Source organism: Sander lucioperca, chromosome 9 (genome assembly GCF_008315115.2).
Source record: "Sander lucioperca isolate FBNREF2018 chromosome 9, SLUC_FBN_1.2, whole genome shotgun sequence".
NCBI lineage: Eukaryota > Metazoa > Chordata > Actinopteri > Perciformes > Percidae > Sander > Sander lucioperca.
In genome coordinates, this window is record NC_050181.1 from 5,946,107 (window position 1) to 5,973,789 (window position 27,683).

The 27,683-nt window shown below is 39.1% G+C and overlaps 1 protein-coding gene and 1 long non-coding RNA gene across 28 annotated transcripts in view; one reads left to right on the forward strand and one right to left on the reverse strand.

Annotated features, from left to right (window-relative positions):
* Nucleotides 1–819: 819 nt before the first annotated feature.
* LOC118495953 lies at nt 820–19,387 on the reverse strand. The gene is made up of 3 exons (XR_004898409.1): nt 19,223–19,387; nt 10,908–10,912; nt 820–831 (listed from the first exon to the last, which is right to left on the reverse strand). It is a non-coding gene; the product is annotated as an uncharacterized LOC118495953 (long non-coding RNA).
* Nucleotides 4,366–27,683, forward strand: part of LOC116045884 (receptor-type tyrosine-protein phosphatase F) — a 181,351-nt gene continuing 158,033 nt past the window's right edge. For 13 of the 27 annotated variants that reach the window (XM_036005658.1, XM_036005666.1, XM_036005660.1 and 10 more), the window contains exon 1: nt 4,366–4,849. The gene's annotated coding sequence lies outside the window, so the exon portion shown is untranslated. The remainder of the gene's footprint in view (nt 4,850–27,683) is intronic. The other 14 variants (XM_036005669.1, XM_036005672.1, XM_036005682.1 and 11 more) reach the window with 2 other exon arrangements.

Genomic DNA, 27,683 nt, shown 5'->3' on the forward strand with positions numbered 1-27,683 from the left:
AGCTTCTGTGAAAATGCTGCTGTGTTTCTTTTTGCTCCAGTCTTTGAAAGAACAAAGTATTTCAGATAAATCAAGTCTGTCTCTCGTGGCTTAAGAGGTGTGCTTGTGATGCAGTACAATGCTGTTTAGTTGATCACGTCCTATTATCTACAATTAAACTCTTAAAGCGAATTTTCTTAAATCTTTGCAATATAAATCAGTACATAGATATCAGACATGAATAGCTTGTCAAGCTAGAGAGAAGGCAAACTCTAATCTGCAATGTCACTAAGAGACAAACCCTAATCTCCTCCACTGATAATGAAAAACATTTTTTTTGTACTTTGTGATTGTTCTAGCTTTCATATTCAAAACTGTGTTTTTATTGGTATTAGTATGTATATAACGGCAACTGCTCTGAACAATACAAATATACCTTACACCACCATGTCACTGTTACTGGTTTACTGGCAATGAGGAGGCAGTTTTTCTTTGTCTCGCACTGAAAGATACATGACTAGTTGTAGCCTGAGCTAATCAAAGAAGGACATGACATAAGTAACAACATAGACTAAATTGAAACATTTTATCTGTTAACCAACATAACAACAACAACAGTATTTAAATGACATACTTTTCCTGGTAGATTTTTTATGTTCTATATTTTAATGTTCATCTCATGAAGTACTTTAAGAGTCGCTGCTGCATCTGCTGACGCATGTACCTTGTGCCTGAAATTGGTTATTATGAACAGTTATCACACTGTTCAATGTGCGACTTCATTCTTACAAACATTTCCTCTCAACAAAAAAAAAAAAATCCAGCGAAGTGCAGCAGTACCTCTGTAAGGACCTATTTTAAAATTGGGTCTTCATTCTGACCAGCTGCTGAGATAGAAACCGCAATCATGTTTGACTGCATGTTGGTTAATGATGCAAAGAGCTCTGTGTGTTCTCATCATTAACTTCCATTAACTGTTTTCCTGCCTCATTGAATCCTGCGTTAATTGTGCAACAGGTATAAGATGAAAGCATATTGCTCTGGGGTCTAAGGTCCCCTGATCATTATGTATTAACTGTATTTTATTTACATGTGGTTAGCCTTTTGGGTAAAACACCTTTCTGCCAACTATAATTAATAATAAAAACAATATGTTCAGTATATTAACATAGTAAAGTATACTTTAAGGGATAGTTCAGATTTTTCGAAGTGGAGTTGTATGAGGTACTTATCCATAGTCAGTGTATTACCTACAGTAGATGGCGGTCGGCCACCCCAAGTTTGGAGAAGCAGACAGGAATACGAACACAAAAGCTAAGCAATGTGTTGGCATTTGGCACAGCAGCAAAACATATTTTAGCCACAAAAAAGGTAAAAATATTCTAAATATAGTGTACACTTAAACTCATATTGGTTTTTTTTAGGTGTTCCTTTTTTAGGTGGCTAATACGTTTTGCTGTGTGGCCCCGTCCACAGCAGTATGTTGCTTAGCTTCGTTGCCAGTACTACTGCCTGCTTCTCCGACCTGGGGTTGTGCCGACCGCCCACTACTCTAGGGAATACACTGACAATGGATGAGTACCTTATACAACCCCACATTAAAAAATCGAATATATCCCTTTAAATATCACAGTGATCTGTATTACACATTTTGTATTTTAAAGGGAGCTTGATAATAATGCAGCACAGTTAAAATAAGTGCCAGTTTCTAATTGGTAACCCATTTTCTCTGTGAATGAAATCAATTAGTACTACATTGTATCATAAAGCTGACAATAATAGGTTAAGCCTTTAATAATAGGTTAAGACTTTTACAGCATGCTGTGTCTCAAATAACTGATTAGAATACAATGGGAACATCTCATGTTTTCTGATGATATGATGGGCTGTAATACACTAACAACCCCAATCAGTCTCATGAGCAAACAATTTTCTGGTAAAAATCCAGAAAAATAAATCTAGTAGTTAGCTGAATCTAACTTGGTTCAATGACACTGATGAAAACTGGAGCTGTACCACTAACAGAAATCAAGACCAAATACATGATAAGATTGTTAAAGGGCTTAGAAACACTTATCTTTGAGCTGAAATTAGCTAAAATATAAGTATCTCAAAAATATGAACAAGGCAAAGGGGACTTGTAAGCTATTCTGGAAAAATATCAAACGGCTTACTGCAAGTGTGGACAAAGGGGAGGATAACTGGGGGCAGCTATTGTACAGCATCTGCACAGGCCTAATGTACACATAGTGCCACAGGCATCAGTACTGAAGCATTTCCTTTTTATCTCCCATAACACTGTCATGGAGTGGAGTAAGAAATGTATGCTGATGACATCGTGCATATATGCTAAATCTGTTCATTAGCAAAAACTGGGACGTTATTTCTCTCAAAATACATAACCCTAACACTTTTCAGTGGGAAAAGATTGAAAGTTTGATTACAAATATCATCATGGACTCCTACAGGCTACACAACAGCATCACTGCACTTAACAGTAGAGCTTATAGCTTATTGAAATAGGATATTCAAGCATGCAATTAGCCCTGGCTACTGCTGGTTGTGTATACGCTTCAGTTTTATAGGAATTTGGATTTTTGCTCAGAGGGTGGTAGTGTATATCCCACCAGGGTAAATTAAATCTGGTACAATACAACAAATGGCAAGATTTATTTTGGACACATCAAAATATCTCCAGTCACTATGAAACCCAATATGCATTTCTTTTTAAATATAAAGTTACTATTTTAAATGTGCTCATGATCTAGCCTATATTCTATATTTAATGATTCTTTGCAATATGAATAATGGGCAGAAAAGTAACTGCTCCAGTATTAAATCAGCCTTCAAACCATCAAGCACCAACTGAGGGGCTTCTTGATAGAAATGAATCCCTTTACAACTTTTCCCAACTAATTTCCCCATTGAGTTCAATAAAAAAAATTAATAAGAAGAAACAGCTGATAAAGGGATCCATGTATGAAGCTTCATTTCAGGAGTGTTATGGTTAGGGGCTGATTTGGTACCTCAGACCCTTTTTGATTCACAGTAATTTAGCCAACCATTTATTCAACAGCAATAATTAAGAGCAGGAAGTATTTTAGAGTGGGAGTTTTGTTCCAATACTCTGATGCATATAGGTTGTTTAATAGACTGAAAAATGTGTGTGTGTGTGTGTGTGTGTGTGTGTGTGTGTGTGTGTGGTGAATGGAATGGAGGACCTATCTGATTGCCAAATTGCAAGAAACATTTATGGCAAGGTAAAACTTGTGTAAACAGCTTTTTCATTAGGAAGGTGTGGTAGATAGCTGGGCTGCAGATCAGCGGGAGTCCAAGCTAACGATTGATCACGGTAAGGTTAGAAGGCGGAGTAGATGGGATGTCAGAATCCTAAAGATATTCAGGTCCTCATTACTGGGGGTCACAGCATCCATGCCCTGCACGTTCAATCGCATCGCTTGAGTGCTCATGCACTAACAGCCAAGTTGCACTGTAAGCAGAGCCCTCTCTCTATGCCCATTACATTGCTTCACTTATGAATTCTGTAGTTCCACAAATATGTCCTTGATTGCCAGTTGGTTGTATCAAAATTGAAAATGTTAAATCTAGATTTTGAGTAGCCTATTTTTGATACCATCTTCAAATACGGAAATTACAGTTTAACTAAGGGACTGTAGAGAAAGACTGCTTCAAAGACAGCTTCATAACATGTCTCTGTGTCACTGAACCGTGAGGAATATTTTCTGAAACCCTCTCCCAATGCTGTGTTAAAAAAAACTATTTCAAGTACTGGTGAAAGAGCCAGAAAGTTGGCCTGCACGTATAAATTATGAATTAGATTGTCCTGAGTCTTCACAAGGTGAGAGCAAGGATGAGGATGGGGAGTGAGGCTGTAGATGCATTTTATTTGCTCTAGAAAATGGGGATAATAGGGCAGTATTTATAAATTTCTATTTTCAGTGATGATTCATGACTTTGTTTATTGCACAGGCTCCCACAGTGGGGCCTGGGGACCACCTGAAGGGGGTCCCCAGGAAAATGAGGAATAGCTTAATTCCACTGTTATAATGAGTGAATGTATTAAAAAGTTTGTATATAGCCTACCTTTCTCCAACCTCCCGTCATATCTCCTAAATCATAATTTACTTCCAAAATCACCTTATGCAAAGTTACCTCGTTGCAAATATGGGTTAATTGTCTCTTTTTAGCGGGTGCGTAGTATAAACAGAGAAATAAAAATCACAAGTATGAGGATCCACTTGTGTCTAGTGCATGTTTTCAGAGGCTGCAGGACTTGAGGGGCAGGGATGAATGGACACAGCAGCGAGTGTAGCCGAGTGAATCCGAAAATCCTGCTGACCGACCTGTATGTGTTTTCTCCACAGAGGCAGAAAGAAGCGTGACTGTCTGTGAAGGGAGAGACGTAACAACTCCCTACCTTCCACAGCTCCTTCTGGGGGTGCTGTATACAGACTTGTGCTTAGATATAACTTGCAAAAGAAGAATTTTACTTGCAAAAGAAGAAATAACATTTGTTCTCGCCTTCTTGCGCGCAGGCAGCGACACTCAACACTTAAGCGAAGCTGACGTTAACCCGTTAGCAGCGAGACACGGGAGCTGCCACGAATAGATCTAGTATCCACGACCCCGGTCGGCCGACCGGGATAGGACCTCGTGTTCCTCTGGCAGTGGACTCGTATCTTTCCCCCCTCTTTTCTTTTACTCTCTGGGTTGGTTCTAACTCTTGTGTTTCGCGGTTGTTAATTACATAAAGTGGATTTTTGTGCTGGCTACAAACTGAAGACAGGACTAAACGCAGTGGTTCAGAGAAGGAGAGAAATGCCAACGGCGGTGACAAAGAGGAGATTCAGTAAGTGCACCGTTATCTTTTTTCAATGTCCCCCATTGAACTTGAGACGCAGCTTTTAGCTTTGTCGTTAGCGAACTTGCATTCATGTATCTGTTTGTTTGACGTGTTTTATAAACTGGAATTACTTAGAAAATGCTTTTTAAAGGGAGCCTAACGTTAACGGTTAATATTGTAAGTCGGCTCTGTCTGGCCAAATCGGTGTTCGGCTAACGCCAGACAGCCACACATACAGTTTGTTGCTGTTTTTTTATTTATGCTAACCCTGAATGTATAGCTAGCAATAACTTTTATTTAAATACTGAATGACATGAGCAAAAATAACTGGTCTATTTGAATGAGTCTCACATAAATATTTGGTCTTCATATTTACAAAATATCCACATAACGTTACATTAATGTGGATGGGGAAAGGAGCAGCATACTTTTCGTCTCAATCACTTATTTTATAAAGTGATTTTCGTTATACAAACTCAGAGTTGGCAATAAACTGAGCGCAGGCACTTTTCAGTGAGCAAATTGACGTAACGTTAACAGTAGGTCTTTGCAGGGATGAAATCTTTAATCAAGCAGAAAAGCTGTCGAGAATCACTAATGAAATAATAATAGGAGCAGTGGTGGTCTGTGGGGTGTGAGCCTGTCGTCACTCTATTTCTGTCTAATTGCAATGTAAGGAAATGCTCCCATTTTTGACCATATGTTAGAAATGCTTTGCCATAAGGTTCAAGCTCTCTCCAACCTGCCTTTTCCCTTCATGTGTGCGCGTGCATGAGTGCGTGACCATGTCAGCAGCGCCTGAGCGCCTCCGGCAGATGAAATTCTCTGTCTTTATTTATCATTACCAGAGACAGGTATTCGAGTTCTTGTTTGCCGATCAGTTTCAAAAGCTCTTGTGATGTATGTCATTCATCTGCCTTTAAAAGTCACTATTGCTGCAGCACTGGCCGTGAAGACAGGTTTGATGTCATGCATTGTCTCCTTGCAGCTGAGGGAAAAGCATACATTTCAGCAATCATGCATTAGAGAATTCAATTGTAAAACCATTTTTGTGACAGCTTTTGTAGGTGCGCCACTTCATCTGAGCCTAAGCCCTCCTCAGGTCTGGAACAGATCTAAAATAGGGGGAGTGTTTTTTACACAGGATGGATGCACAGAAAGATTCTCGGCATTGCATCAAGCCCACAGCCCTGTTTGGTTTATTTAAAGAAAGGATTTGGAAGCAAGAGTGACATGCTGAACTAGCCTCATGGCCATCCTTTATCAATACATGAATCCGATTATAGCTGTCATAGACACAATGAAGAGACCTAACCATGAGCCAAACTATAACAGGATGAAACAGGGTGGGTTAGTTTCTTGGAATTGCATCAGAGGCTTTCTACAACTGAATCCTAGGCCCTGCTGTGCATGTTTGGGTTTGTAACCTTAAGCTCCTGCCTACTGAAAAGAAAGTGACACAGTGTATTTCTACTCTAGATTCAGGGTAATATGATAGTTAACTGTCCTATAGGCTGTAGCCGACACAGCAAAGGCCCCAGTGGGACAGCCTACAATAAAATATGGCTTTTGCATGTGGGCTGTTCTATCAACACAGGAGAATACTTAGTCATAATACTAATCCCGATTAGGCAGTATAGTCTCACTGTAATTTCTTTCATAACGTGAGTGACTCTCAGAAACGGTTTGGATGTAGGATTCAGAGTTAGGCTAGGTGGAAAGATATTTTATCATTTAAACCTGTGTTGACAGTGCTGTTAGGTGCCATGCTGCTGAAGTATTAAGGTTTTCTTCAATCGTGTTGGCTAGTTGTTGTTGGAAAGCTGCAGGGTTTCTTTACTGTGAGTATCCTGATTTATTTTACTGCTTATTTTCTCTTTTTGTGGGCTGTGAAAGCCATTATACAATCAATGAAATTTTTGGCATTTTCTGTACAATATGTTAATGTTCTACCATGGTTTGTGCACTGGTGTAAACTTATTTGCTGAATGCTGACACATTCCCACAAACTATTAGGCCTACTTTATACTCCAACCACTTGAGAAGACATATGACTTATTTGACCTAACCCTCCTGACTCCTTTTGGGACCCACGATGGATCACCACAGTGCTTTCTTCTTTTGTTTCTTGCCAGAAGAGTCAATTTGGTGTCTGTTGGGATTTTTTTGAAAGAGTGCCTGTGAAAACAAATAACCAGGCCCTTAGCTGGTGACATCATCTGCTTGGCATACATATTGGCAAAAGCTAGGCTACGTAGAAACAATTAGGAAACATCAGCTAGCTGACATTGCAGCCACCTAAACTTCATGAAAAGACCTGTGGTCTAATGTGGGAGTGACACCAGTAACCAGTGTTGCATTTTGAACACTGGTGACAGGGCCACCCTGTTTTATCAACTTTTGAATGACAAATTCTTCCTTCAAATGGATTTACTCGCATTTGTAATGCTGTATCTGTTGTGTTTGTTGTCCTGCGTAAATCCCTGGCCTGTGTGAGCATTTGTAGTGGTGTTGGGTATTTCCTAGCAGCCCTGGTCTGGGGCTAGTAGCCAAGGCATCTGCCTCAGCTTCCTCATATGCCGGTGCTCCCTGGCAGGGGCACGGCTGAATGGTGCTGTTAAAGAAAACCAGCTCCTCTGCTGCCACACACTGAAAAACCACTCGGCACACCCCTCTCCCAACTGATGCTTTCTCATGCTTTCCATATGGATAAAATCTTGATAATTTCAGGGCCTTGGAGTTATAATGAGAGGTTTTGCCCAGAGTGTGTTGGTCTGTGGTGGGCGGGATCAGCATTTCTCGGGTTTATAGGGGATTATAACTGTTCTGAGATCCCTCACTGGCCTACTGTCAGGGCGTTGGCACAGAGAAACCAAGGACTCTTTTTAACTAGGCAAACTGGTTCAAACTGGTTGTAATGAGGCTCTTTGGCATGGGGGTTACAGGAGCCAGACTATAACTTTTTAACGTTTAACGCTGCAAGTCAGGCTAGTTACAGTAGGTTTTTCAAGATTCAGCTACAGATACGAAGCGTGCTACTTTTCTGCTTAGATATCAGGATGTTTTACTCTTGCTTCTATATGAACATCACAAGCAACCTCCATTGTCCTGCATCCCATCCCCACATCGAGACAGGCTGCTCTTAGTAGCACGCTTGGTGGAGTTTTAACAATGCTTGTTCCTTAACGTCAGCAGCATAAAGGCAAAGAGTGATTTACTACTCTGTCTGCAAGGGTAATGTAGGAGCAATTTGACTGCTGATTGAAACCAGGTCTCCCATTTCAGAGTCCACTGGTGGCATTATAAACCATTTACACTGATGTTTTACAGGGCACCCCTGCAATGGGGAAAGTGGAAACAGACACACAGCCTAAAAATGGCGTGCGCTATGAGAGGCCTATTTTTATCCAATCCTTGTGTGATTTGTTGTCTTTACTTCAAAGTATGTTGGTGCAGCTGAGTGAAGTAGTGAATATGGATGACATTGAAAGGTCACATTTTAATCAGTCCTGTTTTTAATTTAAGTACCAGCTAGATATAGGGGGTCCGTATGCTTTGGATTATGCAGCCTTTTCATTAAGTGGTAGAGCTATTTTTCCTCCAGCCATTGTGTGTGAATCAGAACTGCAGTCCACGTTCTGTGAAAATTGACTAAGGCAATTTGCTGTGTCGAGACCTTATGACTTCTTTGCACTTGTTCTGTATCAACAAATGTTAGAAGGTAGCCATTACTTAAATGGACCAAGAAGACTTAATTACATTTTTACCACCTAATCCTTAAAAACACACAACTCATTACAGAGTCAGAGTGCTGCTGAAGAGCAAGAGGAGAGAAAATGCAAAGACTAATGATTGACGGATGTTGAAATTGAATTGCTAAACTTTTAGGATGTCAATATTCTGTTAATGCTTCTGTTAATGAGTAAAGCTCAACATTGCAGCTACTTCACAGTAAAAGCTTTCCAACAAAGATAATTGACTATGGCTTTATTGTGAAGCAGCCACCGTCTGTGTTCAGTTACAGTCATTAATGGTGCCTTTACTTTCATTTTATCCGTTTTCAAAAAGTTCAAAGGTGTTCTCAATCTGTATTTGGATAATTTCGCTTTTTGTTAACCAATTACCATAATATAAGTGATCAAGTGAATATAGACACCATCAACATAACCACAGTCAGCATTAGAGTTGCACGATCAGTTCATGTTTGCTAGATTAAGCTGTATTTATAATGGAAATTCACAAATTTAGATATCAAAGATAAGAAGTAGGTTAAGGTTTTCTCAGTGCATTACTTGCTGACAGCTTAAAAATATCATTGCTCTTTTTGCTGTTGAGAGATTTTCTGATGTGAGAAATGGAACTTTCAGACAACTGTGGAATATCATAATCACAATGTGCAGAACTAGCCGCCTATTGGTATCCATACCAAAGTCTGTAGTGAGATGTAGAAACTGTTGCTATTCATCTGCTGTCCCTGTGATGTCAGATGGTCCCAGATGGCTTTGCATTTTCACCACAGAGGCACACATACATGTGGATTGTATGGTGTTGTAATCGTTTAATTATGTATCATTGTTTCCCATATAAGGATACTTTCATGTCTAGTTGCTTATTTTACTTCTCTCCACTGACATTTAAGCGTAATTATGTGAAGCATTTAATTTTGTGTAGAATACTCACTGCAGCTGTAAATGGTTGAGATGTTGATACGATACAAAAAAGATCAATTTATTTATTTAGCAGTATATTTACCAAACATGTCTTAACATCATAGACATTGCTAATCCAACCACGTGTTTTTGTCCAAACATAGTATACAGGTTTGTGTGTGCTAAATAAGTTTAGTGCTTACTCATGACATGCCTGCTGGCAGCATGGGATGGGAAAAAAAAAACGTGTTTTCATCACCTTCACCTTGCTGTATTTGTGATAGAAAAAGAAACATTCTAGACCTGAAATAATTAGCCCTTTAATTAATTGGTTAAACATTAAGCAAAAATATGAAATATTTGCTGGTTTCAGCTTCTTAAATGTGAGGATGTGTTGCTTTGCTTTGCTTTGTTGCCCCTGCCTGGCATGTTACATTTATTATTTCATTCAGTCATATATCATTTTACTCAGTATCTGTCAAACAATACAGTGGTGTGGTTGTTCAGCTCAAGTGATGTCTCCTGTTTTGACACCACGTGTGGTTGTTTTTGTTGCATTGTAAAGTGCTGCTATTGCTTTGTGTCATCCTGCTGAGAAACCACTTGAAATGGGACAACACTATGTTGTTTAATTTTGCGCTTTCAAATATTATAGTTGTATAACTTCATAAAGTTGAGTGTGAATTGAAATATGAGACACATATGAGAGTCATTATTGCTGCAGTGTTGAAAATATATAAAATGGTGATGCCACTGTAATGCATCAAATCCAACTGCGGATTTTATGAATCATTAGAGCCCAAATAGCTTCATGTCCTACAGTTGCCACTTGTGGGTTATTACGTCTTTCGTCCTAACATAGATTCTGTATGGATGCTTATCCTGGGTGATGGCACAGTAGACAGTTTTATCACATCTTGTGTATTGGTAAATGTACCAGGGAAATGACAGGAACATGCGACACGCATGTAACACCTCAGTGCCTTGGCTTTGCCCAGTCAGCAGAAGTTCACAGATGACGCACTCTTTCACTTCAGACAAACGCTCGATGCAGATAAATGGAGCAACGGCTCACTGGCTGGTGTCATTCATTTTCCTTGTCATTGTCCACCTACTCTTTTCAGGCTCTTATCTAATTAGAACATGCACGCACGCACGCACGCACGCACGCACGCACGCACGCACACACACACACACACACACACACACACACACACACACACACACACACACACACGCACACACACACACACACACACAACATTGCATGAAGGTCAAACAGTCAGCTGTCTTGAGGCTGGACTTAAATGGCTCATAACTATGTTTCAAAAATGGAAGACATTTGACAAATTCACATAGCTTATATAGAGTAAACATTGGATGCAATGGACAATGAGTCAGTTTTCATACTGAACTTGGCCTGGATTTAGGAACATTATTTCAGATTAGCAGGGCAGGCAAGCAAACCTATCCTTTGATATTTTGATTGAAAACATCCTTCTCGTCTTCTCATATTTACTTCATTATTCACTATTGACACTTAACATGCTGTAACACTTGCTGCATAACTGATAATGGGATACAAATATTTGACATTTGACAGTCATAAGGCTATTCTTTATTTATGTTGTTAGAGAATCAATCATGACTTTGCGAGTTTTAGCGAGCACTCTTTCTGTCATTGGAAGGATGTCAGCACATCATAGTTTTTTCCCTGTGTTTTTTTCTCTAAAAGCTCCTTCTCTCAAGGGAATATCTGTCCAAGCCATTACCAGTTTTGGCAAGAATACAGTTATACAAGCACTTGGACAGTCAGAGATTTTGTGTGCGCTTTCAGGTGCAAAAATCATGCTGACTGTTAGAAAAAAAGATTAGAAATCAGTATCAAGACACTGTCAAGCCACTCCACCATGTTGCTTTTAGCTTATGGAAGGGGTAAAGATAGTTTATGACTGACAGTTGGAACTATAATAGTTTTAGAAGGCTGACTTTATAGGCATTGTGTCAAGACAAGCCAAAAGCAATTGTTTTTGCTTACAGAAACAAAAAATTATTAGCTGACCATGTGTTGATTGTAGCAGTGAAGACTCTGACACAGGAACCCTTATTGCCACTAGCTGGGCGTGCTAAAGCACAACAGTGAATGAGGAAAAAGTGCATGCCTTGCATTGTGTCTGTCCCGCTGATAAGGCAGATGGATAGGATTTTAGGGAGTGGAGGCAGGGCACTTTGGCAGTGAGGGACAAAGATGTCAGCTCTTTGTCCGTGGAGGGCTACCAAGGGCCTTGGCTCTGAGCACCTACAGTAGTGTGTCCTCCTGACAGAGCCTTGATGCCATCATAGACCATTAGTGTTGACAGCATATCATTATGTCACACTGGAGCTCATGGTCAAGGAATGAATAAATAAGAAGTAAGTACAGAAAATAAAGATGGCACACTTATGTAAATAAACAGGATTTTGCTCATGCCAGTCTGAAGATTTCTTCACTCTACATTATTTTTTACATTAAATCTCTGCTAAGTTTAATACATAACGTATAACTGTGCAGATGATGCTTAATTTGCAATATTTCCCCTGCTGTCCAAATGCTGCCTTAGCCTGTGGCTTTTTGCTTCAAGCATAGACTGTCTTGAGAGCCTCTACAGCTAGTGTTGGAGATGTTTTTCAAGATGCCGTGATTTGATTAAATGCGAATGTATGACACAAGTGAAGACAAGTGACTCTAATAAAGCCATGTAATTGCAATAATTCAGTGACTGAATTAAGGACTAAGCAAGGCTTAAAGAGTGCTGTTCTCACAACTAGAAACAAATTTAAAGACATTAGTAAGAGGCTACTTACTGTAAATAATTTACTCTCGGGGCTACAGCCTGTGCTTGTCAACTGCTGAAAGATGGAAAGAATGTTTCATATGGTCAGACTGTAAAGAAGCCAGTCATGTATCTTTAAGGTCTGTGCTGTTTACAAGTGATACAGTTTTAAATGGTAAGAAATTGAGATAGTTAACACGATCGAAATTTCGCAAGCATGCATGTGAGTGTTTATTCTCCTCTACTCTATAACCTATATATATAAAAACAGATAGATTTCAATATTTTTAGTGATTTTATTAAAGTAAAATACTAAAACATACCAACAAATTATGAGATTTGAAATACCAAATTGAAAATACGTAATGTTGCAATCTTTATCACTATTTGGTCCATTTAGCCCATAAATATTAGTGGTGTACTGTATAACTAATTGCATGCTTAATTTTTTACAATATACCTTTTTTAGTATAAGACACATACCATATTCAAATGTTTTTTATATAAGGAAACTCAGTGTGATAATACTTAAATTAATCACATACTATTTGAAAGTGAAATTTGTAATACTTTCCATTACAGACATGGTTAACTGTTCCACTCGCATATCTCTGAACAAGTCCTAAATGAAGTAACAGGCAATAAAGAATCACCAGGGCTTTTGAACTTGCTTTAATGGAATGTCCACACAGTGACAGAAATGATAAGTTGTTTCCTGTATCCTGTTTATATATAAATATGAGCTATGATAATGTAGATTACCCAGTACGTAGTTGCACATTACCAGCATTCATCAGACTCACAATAAGTGTGTTTCAAGGTTACACACTGTTGTGCATAGCTGTTGAAGTTCCCTAACTGTAGTCAGAAAGTAATTGAATATCACAGCATGAAGTTATAGAATGGTTTAGCTGATGGAGGGAAGGGAACTCATTTGGCTCTGTCTGTAATAAATTGAATTTATTGTATATTTAATGTTTATGGACACTAGATAAAAGGCTGCTTTTCATTTTAGCAAGGTCTACAGGTTATGTTCCACTGCAGCACATCCATGGGCATGGTAGGTCCTTTATATAAATACCTATTTTTTATGTTTTATATTTATAGGGACAGATATACAAGCAAAGAGCATTCCCTAAAACCTCAAATACTACATATCGTAGCATTTACAGCCTGAGCTAATTTGCAATGTTTATTGCTAGATGGAGTTTTATTAAAAGAAAAACAATGCCATTACACAAGACACAAACATATATTAAATACATGTGGATAAGGAGAAGGTAGGCCTGTCCAAAGGAGGTTTAATAAAAAAACATTTAACAATTCCCCATACATCAGCCCAGAATACTTGAGCCAGAAATGTTTAACCATGTCACTAAAAACCATAGGAAATTACATATATATATATATATATATATATATATATATATATATATATATATATATAAAGTTGTATACGTTTGCATTAACTCATTAATTAATTATTTATTTTATTTATTTAATGACTTTATTAAAAGTCAATACTCAGTAAAATTGCCTGATTCTATTCTGTTGCACTAATACACAGACATAGCATGGCATGGCACATTTGTCATTTAGTGAACTAACGCAAAATCCTTACTTAATATGGATGCAGTTGTTTTGAGCTTTGAAATAAAGTACTTATTTAGGCATTTGGCAATATTGTATTCAGGGTGGGAAATTAACTTTTTTGCCCACCAGCCACTGTGGCTGGTGGGCAAAAATTGATGCTCAATTTTACCAGCCACTTATATTTTTTACCAGCCACTTTTTCCAGAATTCAAATTTATAAAAGAAAGTGCACTAGCATATTTTTTTTCAGCACGTAGGTATTATGCTTCATAACTTGATTTTTGGAACTCCTTGGTCATAGTTCAAACATTTTCCTCCACTGCCACCCTTTGTTTCTGCCTACCAGGAAGAGTCAAGAGAACCCTATGGACATAGCAAGGTGAGATCCATGCTGCAGCTCCTCTAAAAGGGCAATGATTCATGAGGCTGGCTTTCCTGTCCCTTGGGCTGGGACGAATAGCTGGCATTATCTCCTGCAAATGGGTTTGAAAATGCTCTTGGCCCGGTTGACCAGGGCACTGATTTATAGCTCAAGATGCGCTGTGCGGTTTGGCTGTCTTTTTCAGCATAGGTATGAGCCCCCACCACCACTGCATGCACGGGCATGCACACAAACTCACATGTATACTCACACCTCCTCACTTTAGTGCTCACAATCTGTGCATCTTCAGTTTAAGTTTACTCTGGCCATGTATTTAGGAGAGAAAACCAAAGAACCAAATTTATGACACCAAAGTTGTGGAGTAAAAGAAATAGCCTATTGTTCCTAATACGTCAAGCACAAGGATAAGCAGTTTCCCACCAATATCTTTCTTTGTCAGGGCTTATATAGAGATATGAACCTTATCCTTGACATGAAGTAGGAACCACCTTCAGAGAAATATAAATTTCTAGAAGAAGTTCCTTTTAATCTTGAATCTGAAGATACAATTGTTCTATCTGAAATAGTGTGGAATAGTGTGGTTAAGCCCTTCTGGATAGTTGAGTCTTAAGAAAGGCTGCTGATTGCTTTGTGTGTCTTCCTCACTAATAAGCCTTATATCCATGTCTGAGCTTTGGAGCCTCCCAGCAGTTCTGAAGTATTACTTTCAGCCAGGTCATGTTGCGTACAATATTTGAGATAATTAATTGACAAAGTAAACTAAAAATGTTTGAAAAAGCTTCAGTCACTTGAAATGGTGCAGATTTATTTAAAGCCTTCAATTGTTACAAAGCAATTAACGTGGCAGACACATTCACTGAGCCCCTCAGAAAGGCTATGAATTTTCTAGTCCTTTATAAGTCGGACAAACTCCTGTCTGATTCCCACGCTGGTTCCTTTGCAATACACAGAGAAGGCTTCACATGCAAGCAGGCATCAGTCTGTTTTCACATCAAGCATGTCCTTTCCTGGGATTGTGTTTAGCCTTTTCTCATCAAAATAACAGGGCCTGGCAGAACCAGGGGGCGGGAAAGTCAGACTGCAAACAAGGGTTGCACAAACCGGATTTGACTTACTTTGTGAAGCGTTTAAAATGCAAACTGACAGGGAATGTTTTAGCCAACATCACCTGCTTCTAGTGTTGCAGTCCATCCCATTAGAAAATTCCCAGTTCTGTCTCACCATTGTTACGTAAGATCTACATAAAAGCAGAGAGGGAGCTCACGTCTCTTCTCTCAAAGGAGTCACTGGAACTCTCTAGGATCAGCAGCAGTTGCTTTGGGTTTTCATGAGTGACTTTTAACATTTGTATGTCTCAGAGGTCTCCACATGGTGTCGTCCCACCCCCCACCCCCCCATCAGACTTTTTTATGCTGGGTGCTAATGTTTCTAAATGGTGTACTTACAAGTGGATTATTTAAAAGGCTATGTGTCAGACAGATCTTTATCTGGCGGCCTGGCAGCTTGACTCGGACTCACTCGGCTTCCTGTCTCTGCATGTTGATTAGCTTGTTTTTCTCCCCTTTCTTTGCTTTGCTGTGTAGTCTTCTGTGCTAACTCACCTCATGTGATTTGGGCCAAGTTAGAGAACTCCCAGGGTAGGGTTAATCCTTTTCTTGTCCTCTTCTTCAATGGAACATAGTAAAGACTAGCCACATGTTTTGTGCACAAAATGGTGAATATGATGGGTATTTCCATTCTGGATATAGACATTATAGATAATGTGTCTATAAATTGGAGATACTCAAAGCAAGGTAATATTTGAAAAAGTGTATTAATTCTGCGAAATTCAGGTATTAAGATTTAGCAGGAATATCACATAAAGGCTAAAAACCACCAAATGCACCCTTTTGCTGTGTTTTCAGTGAACATTTTCAAAGTAAATGGAAAAGTGCATTGATAGTGGTAGCCATGATTGCTTTTCAGAAAAAACTCTTAAGTGACAGAGGGAGAAGTCAAGACATGCCCACCCAAACAAAGCTTACAAATGGGGTTGATTCAGAGCCAGTCTACGGAAAGCCTTTCCACTCCCTATTAAGCCCCATTGTACCGAATTTGGTTGCAGTTCCACCAGAGTTCCACTGTGGGTGATCGCAGGCGAGTGCAAAATGAATGGGACTCTATGGAGCTAGCCAGCTGCCGTTGACAAATCTCAGATTTGATTGTAGTTTTTGCAAGTTCAACATGGATTATAGGTCGAAAGTTGAATGAACGATTATTTATGTCCTTTTGATTTCTTACAGGTTGAGTCGTTGTTGCCCATAACACACTAGCATTCTGCTAATGAATGCTGATTGGTCAGTGAAGGACTGATTACGACAAGAGATCCCACTTGACGGCATCCAAAGCGGAACCAGAATGTCAGAGTGAATATTTCTTGGTCTTTAAAACATTAGCAAACTTCTTTCTAGCACGTGTATTAACAGGGAGAGTCTAACCTGTTAGCTGTGTTGTCGATGCCTCAAGAGAAAAAAGGAAGTGACTCAGTGCTTGCCGTAAAGCAGTATCTCTGGCCGTACAATGTGTATGACGTCATTGACATTTTAAAAGGCTTTTTAGAACAAAAAAGCCACTTTAAAAAATCTAACACACAGCAGTGTGTATTTTCGTAGCCTCCCCTTTCGAATGCAACATTCAAATTACTAGACAAAAAATTATATCCTGAGAAAAGTGAATTTTGAGGGGTATAGCTCCATAGAGTCCCATTCATTCTGCACTCATTTAAAAGTCATTTATTAGTGGGGTTGGAAGTTTTGATGACAGATGATAGAAGGCTATGCTCAGACCTACTACCTTTTGTTTTTATCAGCCCACTAGTCCTTTGATGTTGGGTTGAATCCAATCTCATACATAGAATTTCCTAGATAATACAGCTCAAGAGTGCACACACAAATTTAAGTGGGTCTACTGTAATTTAAGGTAAAGCATTTTAAATATCTTTGACAGCTGCATAGCTCTGTAATAACACACTATAGTCATTATTACTGCTTTTCTTTGATGGTTTCATATTATATTCCGTATATTGTGTACTGTGTAGTTTTATATAAAGTTCATAAAGTAAGGAGTATCAGTCTACTGTTGCAATGCCTCTTATTTGCTGTGGCAGATCTGCTTTCCCCAAACAGCTCTGCTTGCCAATGAATGCCAATAATCAATAATAATAATAATAATAATAATTGATTGTAACTGCAATCATTTCGCTTTCATCATTGTAGATGCATTGGGTAATGGTTGGCCATTCTTGACTGCTGTACCAGAAGCAAATAAAGGATTGGGAATGAATAGTGTTTTACATAGCTGATATAGATCCATCAGAAAATGGCTGGATTGGACCTGATCCTGGATCAGGACATTTATCTAACCACATGGGAAATTCTGACCACATCAGAATTTGGCGTGAGTGGTCTGAACTTGATTGTTTCACAACTATGTTTGTGGCTGTTCTCTTGTGGTCAGATCACCCAAGCATACTAGGGAAAAAGGTTATAGATGCAGGGACTTTCCGTGCCTCGGGGTTAAATTAACTAAGGTCCCTGGTTTTGGTGGAGAAACAACAAGCTTGAGTCCTCAAAAATGCCCAAAACCCAAAAATTATTTATGAGATGAGCAAAACTAATTTGTGGTCGTCTGCATATTCATTGCTGACTTGTCCCATTATTCAGAGGGTCATTTACATTTTAAGCAGCATATCATGGTCAAGGACTGTGTGTACTTCCTCCCATAAGCCTCTGGAGCATTCCAATGAGTTTACTCTTTGAGGGAAGAGATGAGGCTATTGATTAGAGACAGCCTGACCTGTGGTGGTAGCAGATGAGCAGTCACTCACTTCTGAAGCTTCAAAGGGACATGCGGCAGTGATTGACCTTGTTCAAACCAAATTAAGGTGACAAAACGTTAGCGTTTATTTTGTAATCATCATTTAATAACTTAATTGGGTTTGTCAGATCAATGGATTTATTTTACTGTGAAGTTTTGAAGGTAAGGCAGGCCTTTTAACTTCCAATTTGCAATGATATCTTGCCAATTATCTTGCTCCCTCAGGCTTTCATCTGCAGGATTTTTGTCACAGGTGTTAAGTTCAAGTAAATATTTGTCATTAATATGTCAGTCCCCCTGGTTTGATAAATATGACGTGTTGCTGTCGATGTGTGACAATCTACATATCAGCAACAAGTGTGTCATAAATGTCTTAATGGTTGGTTGTAAGATGAGATCACACCATTGTTGGTTTTTAGCCAAGGACAAATTGTGTAGATTGCTTTCACATGTGGTGAGTTGCTAAAATCCTTGTATGGCCAAAAAGTCATGTTTTCAGGGCTATGGATGAACTGATGTGATGATGATGTGTTGGACATCCATATGTTTTGACAATGGGGACACACGACTGATAAATTATCCACAGTGAAATTGGAAAATGTAATTACCAGCCTATTATTTTTTTCCAATAATGGAATTTCAGCAGGTAATTACAACCAATATGCTATTAGATATTGGACTGTTCAGTAGGGTATTGTGTTTTTCTACATATGTTGGGCAATTTCCGGAACTGGAGAAACACTTTATTGTATTTTTCATTGGGATGTGCAGAAGTGAATATGGTATTTCTGTGAGTGCATCCCTCTTTGGTGCTGCTAAGCACCCTAGGTTACAGAAGGGTGAATTCATTGTTGCTTCTCCTTCACTGCTGCATCTTTTATTACAATGTTCACAGATCGCTATGGTGTTTTTGCATGTTTTAGCCCATTCTGAATGTGCTGCTGCTGTGCTATGTAGCAGCATGTAATGTTTTTTTTTTCTCATCTGCAGCTTATATTTATAGCAATTTTAATTTGGGGGTGGCAGTAGCTCAGTCCGTAGGAAGTTGGGTTGGGAACCGGAGGGTCGCCGGTTCAAGAGTGTGGACTGGTAGCTGGAGAGGTGCCAGTTCACCTCCTGGGCACTGTCGAGGTGCCCTTGAGCGAGGCACCGAACCCTCAACTGCTCGGGGCACCTGTCCATGGGCAGCCGCAGCCCCTCACTCTGACATCTCTCCATTTGTGCACATATAGGTCCTGAGCATGTGTGTGTATATCAGGTGTGTTTCCTGTGTATAAAACAGAGTGAACAAATTGTAATTTCCCTTGCAGGATTAATAAACAATGTGAAAAATTTCTTTCAACACTTTGAAAGACAGTGGGCCAGTCCTGGCACCATCCCCCCTGACTCTATCCTCCAGCTCCAACCCTCAGCAGGGGCTGGGGCCTCTTCATTACTACCCACTGCCGACCCTCTCCATCCACGGATTGCCAAGTGAAAACTTACTTGGTAATACATGTGATTCTGATTTGTTTATGTCTGTGGAATTATCCATGTTTACAATCTTTTAGGGCCTCATTGCACATGAAGTTTGGATTATAGTTTCAACTAGTGTCAACAGAAGATTTCTATCAGCTACAGCATATTGGTGCATTGCTAGTTTTGAATTTAAAAGCCTCACCACACAGAGTTAGCTCTCAGTTATAGTGCATTTTCTGCACAAAAGCAAAATTGTAAAATTGGCCATAGACAAGTTTTCAGCATTGCACCATAATCATTTAAGTATATTCCTAAAATCATAGAGTACAGCTATTTACCAAATCAGAACACACAGTACAATGGTTATATCAGTGTGATGTGTAATTCAGAGTGTATAATACTGAAGAAGCATTTTGTCTAGTGCAGGCTGCAATTCAACACGATATCCAAATATGAACTGAATAAAAATCCTGCAAAGCTTGATGAGTACCAGACAAATTGCCCCTATCCAAATCAGAGACGAAAAGCTGTGAAATTTAACAGTTCCTCTTCTATGTGATACATTTCAAGGTTATCTCCGTCATTAAACGACGGGAGAGTCTGACACTTCGGGGTTTATGCTGGATCTTAAGAGTGCTGTGGCAGCCACAGGACCAGAGCTCAGTAGGTGTCTGTCCTGAGGCTCTTCTCCCCTCTGGTGAACTGTTCTAATATGAGCATGTGCTTCTTCACATTAGCAAGAACAACAATGCAGCTGCCATTTGACTGAGCTGTTTAACAGGCCGACACAATGTTTGTGTGTGATGCTGACACAAGAGGAGCAGTGAGAGCCTGTGCGGAGGACTGCATCATCTAGCACATGTTAATAAACAGCCAGGAAGATGAGGATTATACTGTTCTTGTCAGTCTAAACAGTCAGGAGAAGTAAATGGAGATTTTGCCTGAGGACAACTCCAAATAATACAGTATCTTGGCTGCTGTATGTCATTAATCTTCATAATAAGGATTAGACCCACTAGCAGGGTTTGACAATAACAATTGTCCTGTTGCTTGGGGCCAGTTGCTCTAAAAAGGTTTTTAAGTCTAATAATTTTGTGCAGAGATAAGTATGTTATCTTTGCCTCTCTGCTCTGTCCATTCACTTGTCTTGTCGTTTTTCTTACCAGAGATTGCGCACTAGATCAATACTATCTTAAAAATTGGACCTTACTATGAACTGACTAAAATGTATTAACTTTTTGCATGAGTGCATCCCATGCTTTCTCACATGTTAGAAAGTTAGGTAGTGCTAGCTAAGAATGACACCATCTGTCTATAGTTGCTCTCTGAAATAATGTTGTATTCCTTTTGGTTTCAATTATGCATATTAATTATTGACTACATTTTAATTATAGTTCTGCCATCAAAGCTTTTCTACTCTGACCTACTTTTAAAGTAAAAAAAAACAACTGAAACTTAATAATTCCCTAAGTTTAATTTATTGCTCTTATGAATGGTTATGAATTTTATACTGTATGAGTAGTTGTTGCATGATCAAAAGGGTTGTAGGCATACTGGCTTATTTTATCAATGAAATGATAACATAGAAGGCACAAACTGTCTTGCATGAAATGATATTAAAGATGTTTTGCATTTTGTGGATGAACCCCTGCAAGCTGCTTTGGACTTTGTGCCCCTTAAGTAGTGATTAATTAAAGCAAGACACAATAAATGTTTATAAATTTGTATAAATAGAGTTTCTTCTGTACACTGTTCCTTTTGTTCATTTTCTTAAAAGGTTTGGGTTGATATTCTGCTAAATTTGGCCTTTTACACAGGGGAATCAAATCATTGGGTTAAAAGATTGCAAGAGAGAGAATTAGGAGCTGGGGTGTGCATGATTTAAAAAAAACAAAAAAAAAAAAAACTTTCTAATGTATTTTGTGAGCTGGTTCAATTAGCTTTTTTTCTTATATTAGACTCACATTTGAATATTAAAATTTGTTCTGACAGCCTTACTGGATGCCACCTCAGAATTAGTCAGCGGCACTGGGAACAAATATGACATCATGTAGGGACATCAACAAACTAACCCTAACCCTAAAGGTTGCATGCTGTTTGTTTCATTGTGTAACCACTAGCAAGGTTGAAAATGATGACCATCAATGTGTAGGCGATTACTGTGTATGGCAGATGTATCTGGCTGATGGTTTAGGAAAATTACTGCAAACAGACTAAATGGCCATGCTGTAAGCAGAGCCAGCAGCACCTAGTCTGTATGTTGGCATTGTATCTTTCTCACACTCCCACATCAGGTCCTGTTAATGTAGTGGTAAAACGGATGTGGAGATTAACTTGCCTCATGAATAGACATTCTCTGTGATTTTTCATGTTAGTGCTGATTACATTTACAGAAAAGCTTCTATTTGTTATGTAAGAGGGCTTACCCATAGATACCAAATGTGCAGCAAGGGCCAATTAATATTATGGCGTTGTTAAAAATAATATATTTTAAATTATTCAGTCAGTTAAAGGAACACTAAGGGGTTTTCCCAAGGACTTTCCCTATAGGCTCTCACTTGCCCTGTAAAACAGCCAGTATAACACAGCATAATAAGTACTGAAAAGATTAATTTGGTTAGTATGTTGCCTGTCAAACTAAAAACTTGAATTTAAAGTCCTTTGTCCATTTTAAGAGCTGTCCATCTTGAAAACGTCACACAAATGTTTTTCTAGTTTTTTTAGTTTTTGCTAGTCTCAAGGTTGTTTTCTTTCATTTCTTGTTCTTCAGGCCTAACTTTCTCAGACTCACGTATTCTGTCAACCATTAAGATGATCTAAGCAATTGTCTTTGATAACCAACTCAATAGCCAGCTTACACACTGAACACACATTTGATTTTCAACTTGACATTCATAAGGTTTTCGCTTCTTTATTTTTATTCTTTGCTCGTCTGTTGCTCTATGTTGCACTTGTCTCAAACTTGCTGCATTGCTTTAAGAAAATAAGAATGTTTTGCAGCATTAAACACAAGAAAATAAATGTTATCTGCTGGGGACAAATAAAACTGAAACTCATGACACATCCTAATGGGCTTCTTATGGTTGAATGGCAAAAATATCTTCTTAGCAAAACATGTATTTTTGGCAACATAAACGCAGAGCAACAAATACACACTGTATACACAGAGTGTCAAGTGCTGTAAGACATCAGGGATATTTTATGGTATGTTCGTCTAGATATTGGATGCCTTGTGAACCCCCCAAGATTTGTCTCATCAATCTACTATGAGAGAGTGGGCTTCTTCACAGGCTGCCATTCTTTCATTCTGGCCCTGTTGGGAATGGTGATTGGATCCCAGTCAACCAGCAATAGATGGATTGGCCCTTGACTAGAATGATTGAGTGGCGCTGCTGTCTATGCACGTGGATATAGCTTTGTGTGTAGTGGTGTGTGGCTGTTGTGCGTGCTTACGCTGTATGCATGCTGCTCCCTCCGAACAACAGCACATCTGTGTCACTCCATCTCCTCTTTCCCGTTTGAATTTTGAGTTCTCTTAATCATCTTCAGCACTGCTGTGCTCTGTCCCTGGTTTGTGGGCTGCAGAGAGGGACGGTATTCCTGTGAACGAGTGTTCTTGACTTAGCCATCAAATTATTATAAAGACACTGCTGATGTAATCGCAATGGAAAGGCGCATTCAAGATGACATATTAATATGTAGTGTAAGATGAAGCATACAAGATGTGAAATAGCAGTTTAACATTCATGAGACAAATGTATCTATATCAGTTTATCTAAACTATATCCTTGCTAGATTGCTCAAAAATGTAATCCCAAGAGCTCGACAGAACACACAGTTTATACACATAAATACCATTTTTTTTAAATCCACACAGGCAGATCTCAAGGCATGTCACTCATACTTGTGTGCACCATGTTGTATTAGTCTATTTCTTTTTCTAATGACTTGGTAATTGCTTTGTCCCTAGTTATTGAAATGACTGCCATGCACTATTACACCAGTTTAATGGTGTGTAACTATTCCTCTTAACAAAGCCATCAATCACAGGTGTTACTATGGTAACAGCATTAGCCATTATGCAGATGTTGTTATCAAATGTATGTCACACCTAGTGAGGTAGCACAAGTACCCCATTCAACTTTCAGTACCCGAGGAAGTCAGGCTTTCAGAGTTTTATGAAAAAATATGACTATACAAATTCTGTGAATGTTCTCCTTTCTATGGATGCTATTTATAGTTTAATTGAAATGAGGCCCCAAAATTGTCAGCCACTTTTTTTTTCCTCCATGCTTGAGCTGCACTTTATGAAAATTTGCACGGCCTGCAGAGCAATCAGCAGAAATTCAATCATCTGTTTTTGTGTAGAAGGGCCAAGTTATTATAATCAGAGTTGCTTAAATCCTCAACTCCTTCTTTTTACTCCACTCAAGTTGTTTGATAGTTGTATACTTACATTTCCACCCTAACCTCTGTTGCCTAATTTGGCCTTTAATTTACAGCAAATAAAATGGAACATGGCAATGCAGAAGACATTGTATCTGTCCTTTGTGCAGGCTAATAGGTGTTGCACATTAGGGCTGCACGATATACTGTACTATCGGTAGGTAGGAAATAGGGCCGCTTGTTTTTTCCTGTCCTTATTTTTGTTTATATAAAAAGCACTGTAATAACATTTTGTAACTTGATATTCTGAAATGAAGCTTCATAATAAAAATATTTGAAACAATATACTATCGTTACATAATCTTTCAGCATCAACATAGCAATGTGCACATGTGCAATAGTCACATCGCATGCAATGTCAAGAAAGGCATAATTAACTTTTTCGCAAAAAGGGGAACTTGCACGGTTCTCATTTTCCATGACTAATCCAGTGTTCTCCATTAATTGCCTACAGTCTAAGCCCGCCACAGTTTCATAATCAACCAAAAATATTTTTACACTTCTCAATGGGTGAGGTCCGCGCAGTGTGCCCGGGGAAGCCAACTTGGCGGGTCGGAGACGCTTGCTCGGCGTAGGAGGATCCCTCTCGTGGGACCCGTGCTGGCTGGCTCGCTAGGCATATTCCCTACGTGGCTGTGAGCCACGACTGGCCTTAGTTTGGCTTGAAAAGGCTCAGGGTGAAGGCGGCTCGCGCCGCTGCTTTCCGGGGCTGTGGATACTACAGTGCTCGCTGCGCCCTCTCTCCCTGCTTCAGGCGTGAGTGTCCTCAGTGCGTCAGGGGTCTGCGGCGATGTCAGCAACACACCCGACCTGTCTCAAAACAATGACACTGTCTCTAGCCCAGCTCAAGAGCCAAAAAAAGCAAAGGAAAAAATTAATTAATTGATAAAAACAAATGAACGCTAGTTATTGTTAGCCTTAACTATTAACTCGTCGTTATTACATATAATAACGTCGTTATTACAAGTACTTTCGGGACGTGGATAGAGTAAGAGAACGTCTTTAATGACACTCTTCAAGCGTAGGACAACTCAAGACTCATAACAAAACGTGCTTCATCATCTCAACATCATATCCCTCCGCCAACCTAACTGTTACTAAATTACAGGCAGGGTACAACATGTTAGATAGCTCCCTTGTTATCAAGGAACAGAATACACTATGAAGCTACAATTAATGGAAATATGTGACTTATTTCAGTAACCCTAAAAAGGTCATCTGTTAACTAAATACTCACAAAATAAATCTCATCTTACATTCTTCCCTTTCTTCAGATGAAATGCCCCCATTTCAATAAATCTCATCTTACACAAGTCATGACCGAAAGCATGCACTGGCTCCTTTGGAATGAGTTCTTTGGGTGTTGCATTGTGACAGTCTTGGCTATGCCCCACTTACCTCCCAGCCCCCAACCCATGACCTCTTCATTAGATAAATAGGGCAGTCTATTCTCTGGCCTTCACTTGTGATGGACAGCATATGGCTGTTTCCGATACCCACCGTGAGAAATGTAGAGACAAAAGCCTCCCTCTTCTTCCCTTTCCCTTTACAGTTTCCTCCCTTTTCTTTCTTTTTTTTTTTTTTTTAGATCAATACAACATACAGAACATACAAATACAATTGAACAAGAATAAAAACCCTCTCCCACCCCCCCACCCTCTGTGGTCTCGAGGAAAACAAAAACAAACAAATAAACAAAAACAGAAATCACACCTTGCCTAGTCACTCTCCAGCACTGAACTATCATTTTCTTGGTTGCGGTTGAGCCAGCTAGCCAAACTTTCCTCTGTCTCCCAAGCAGGTGTGATTTAGAGTCATCATTAAGTAACAAAACAATCGGGTCAGTAGGAAGTCGACATCCTATCACATCAGATATTATTGATGTTGTTTTATTCCAGAACTCATGCACCTATTGTTTCCTCCCTTTTCTTGCTCCCTTGTTTACGTCCCTCAAAAACTAAGCATTGTATAATATCATATGTCTGAATGACCCTCAGATATAACAGAGGGTGGGACATAGCAGATGCTGATTTTCCCCACTCGCCGTGTTGTTTTTCAAGAGGAAGTGAAATTGATTGGTCACACTTAGCACAAGGACTGTGGTATTACATCCTCTTAGGGCAACGATGCAGTTCCTCAGACATCTTTATGCATTCCTGTGTGGATTTAGACACATTAAGGGAATTATTTGGCCTGTCAAGTCAATGCACCAATACCAGCTCCTCAGCTAATGTTCTCACCACATCCTGTAAACTTATTTGCTGTATGGCGTTTCTTCAATTTTGTTTCAAGTATTACTGAAAGTGCAACTGCGTACTGAGGGAATGACTAATTCTTAGGCTGGGAAACAACTTAAAGAAAACAAGCTGTATGTTGCACCATCCACCATGTTGGGAAGCCAAGCAACATTTTCACATGGCTTTTTTTGTTCAAGCAATAGTCCAAAACCCAAATATATTCAATTTACAGCATAGAAACAGATAAAAGCAGCAAATGCTCATATTTATTAAGCTGAAACCAACAAATGTGTGGCAGTTTTCCTTATAAATGACTTCTCATTGATCATCATTCATTGTTTGTTGATTTTCTGTTGGCCAATTGTTTCAGCACTAATCCATTATTGTGTTTACTCTTAGAGCACTACAGTAGAAAAGAGCTTTCCACATCTTTCAGACTGTCATACCAGCCTTTAACAGACAAGAAGAAGAAATATACACCGCCAGGTCTAATTCATTCAGAAAGTTTAAATCTGCAGTACAAAAAAAATCCAAAATTGATATTGTTGAGTTGCTGATGTGTCATTGAAACAGACAACCTAGGCCTGTCTGTTATGATGTGCCTGAAAGCTAAGCAAAAAATATTTAATCAGCACTTCTGTCTCCTTACTGTTTGTGCACTAGTACAGGCAGACAGGCAATCCATCAGCAAGCAAATATAATATGTGTCACTGAGAAAAGTACTCGACCAGCTGAGTCAGTGCCACACACATCCAAATTTGTGTCGATATATGAGGTCCGGTTTGACTGGCTTGAAATTTTAAAACCCTGGGTCTCCTCCCGAGCATAACATGTCTTAAGGTGTAAGCTTTTTACGCTACAAAGCATTTTGCTGTTACTGCATGCATTTTTTGTTTTTTAGAAATGTTTAATGAATATAAAACCTAAGCATACCTATTGTTGATACATAAGACCATAATTGCTAATTGCTTCTAGGATTTTGTTTTTCTGTGGAATGTGTCACATGTTCACAGTAGGATGAGAATGTACAGGGGGTGGCATCTAAAACAAAAAACTGAATTGATTTTTTCCATATTAAACCAGCTTCACTACGATGGCACATTACCAAACGAGGCTTATGCGCGTATTGTTAGATTAGAAGTGCTTTCTGACATAATGTTTGTGCCTTCCTCCTTTGCAGCTCATTTGGTGCAGGGCAGGCGGACAATTTTGAAAGAACAGGCCTAAGGGAATGCAGTACACAAGTCTGATGTCGTCGTATCTCCTTGGTCCAGCACTTGTTCTTTTGGAGCTATGCTGAACCAATCCTGCTCCTCATACTTACCAGACCCTCAGGCCCCACTTTGATCTCCCTTAACAACCAGGACAGCAGTTCAAGCATCTTGTTATATTTGACTGTTTAATCTA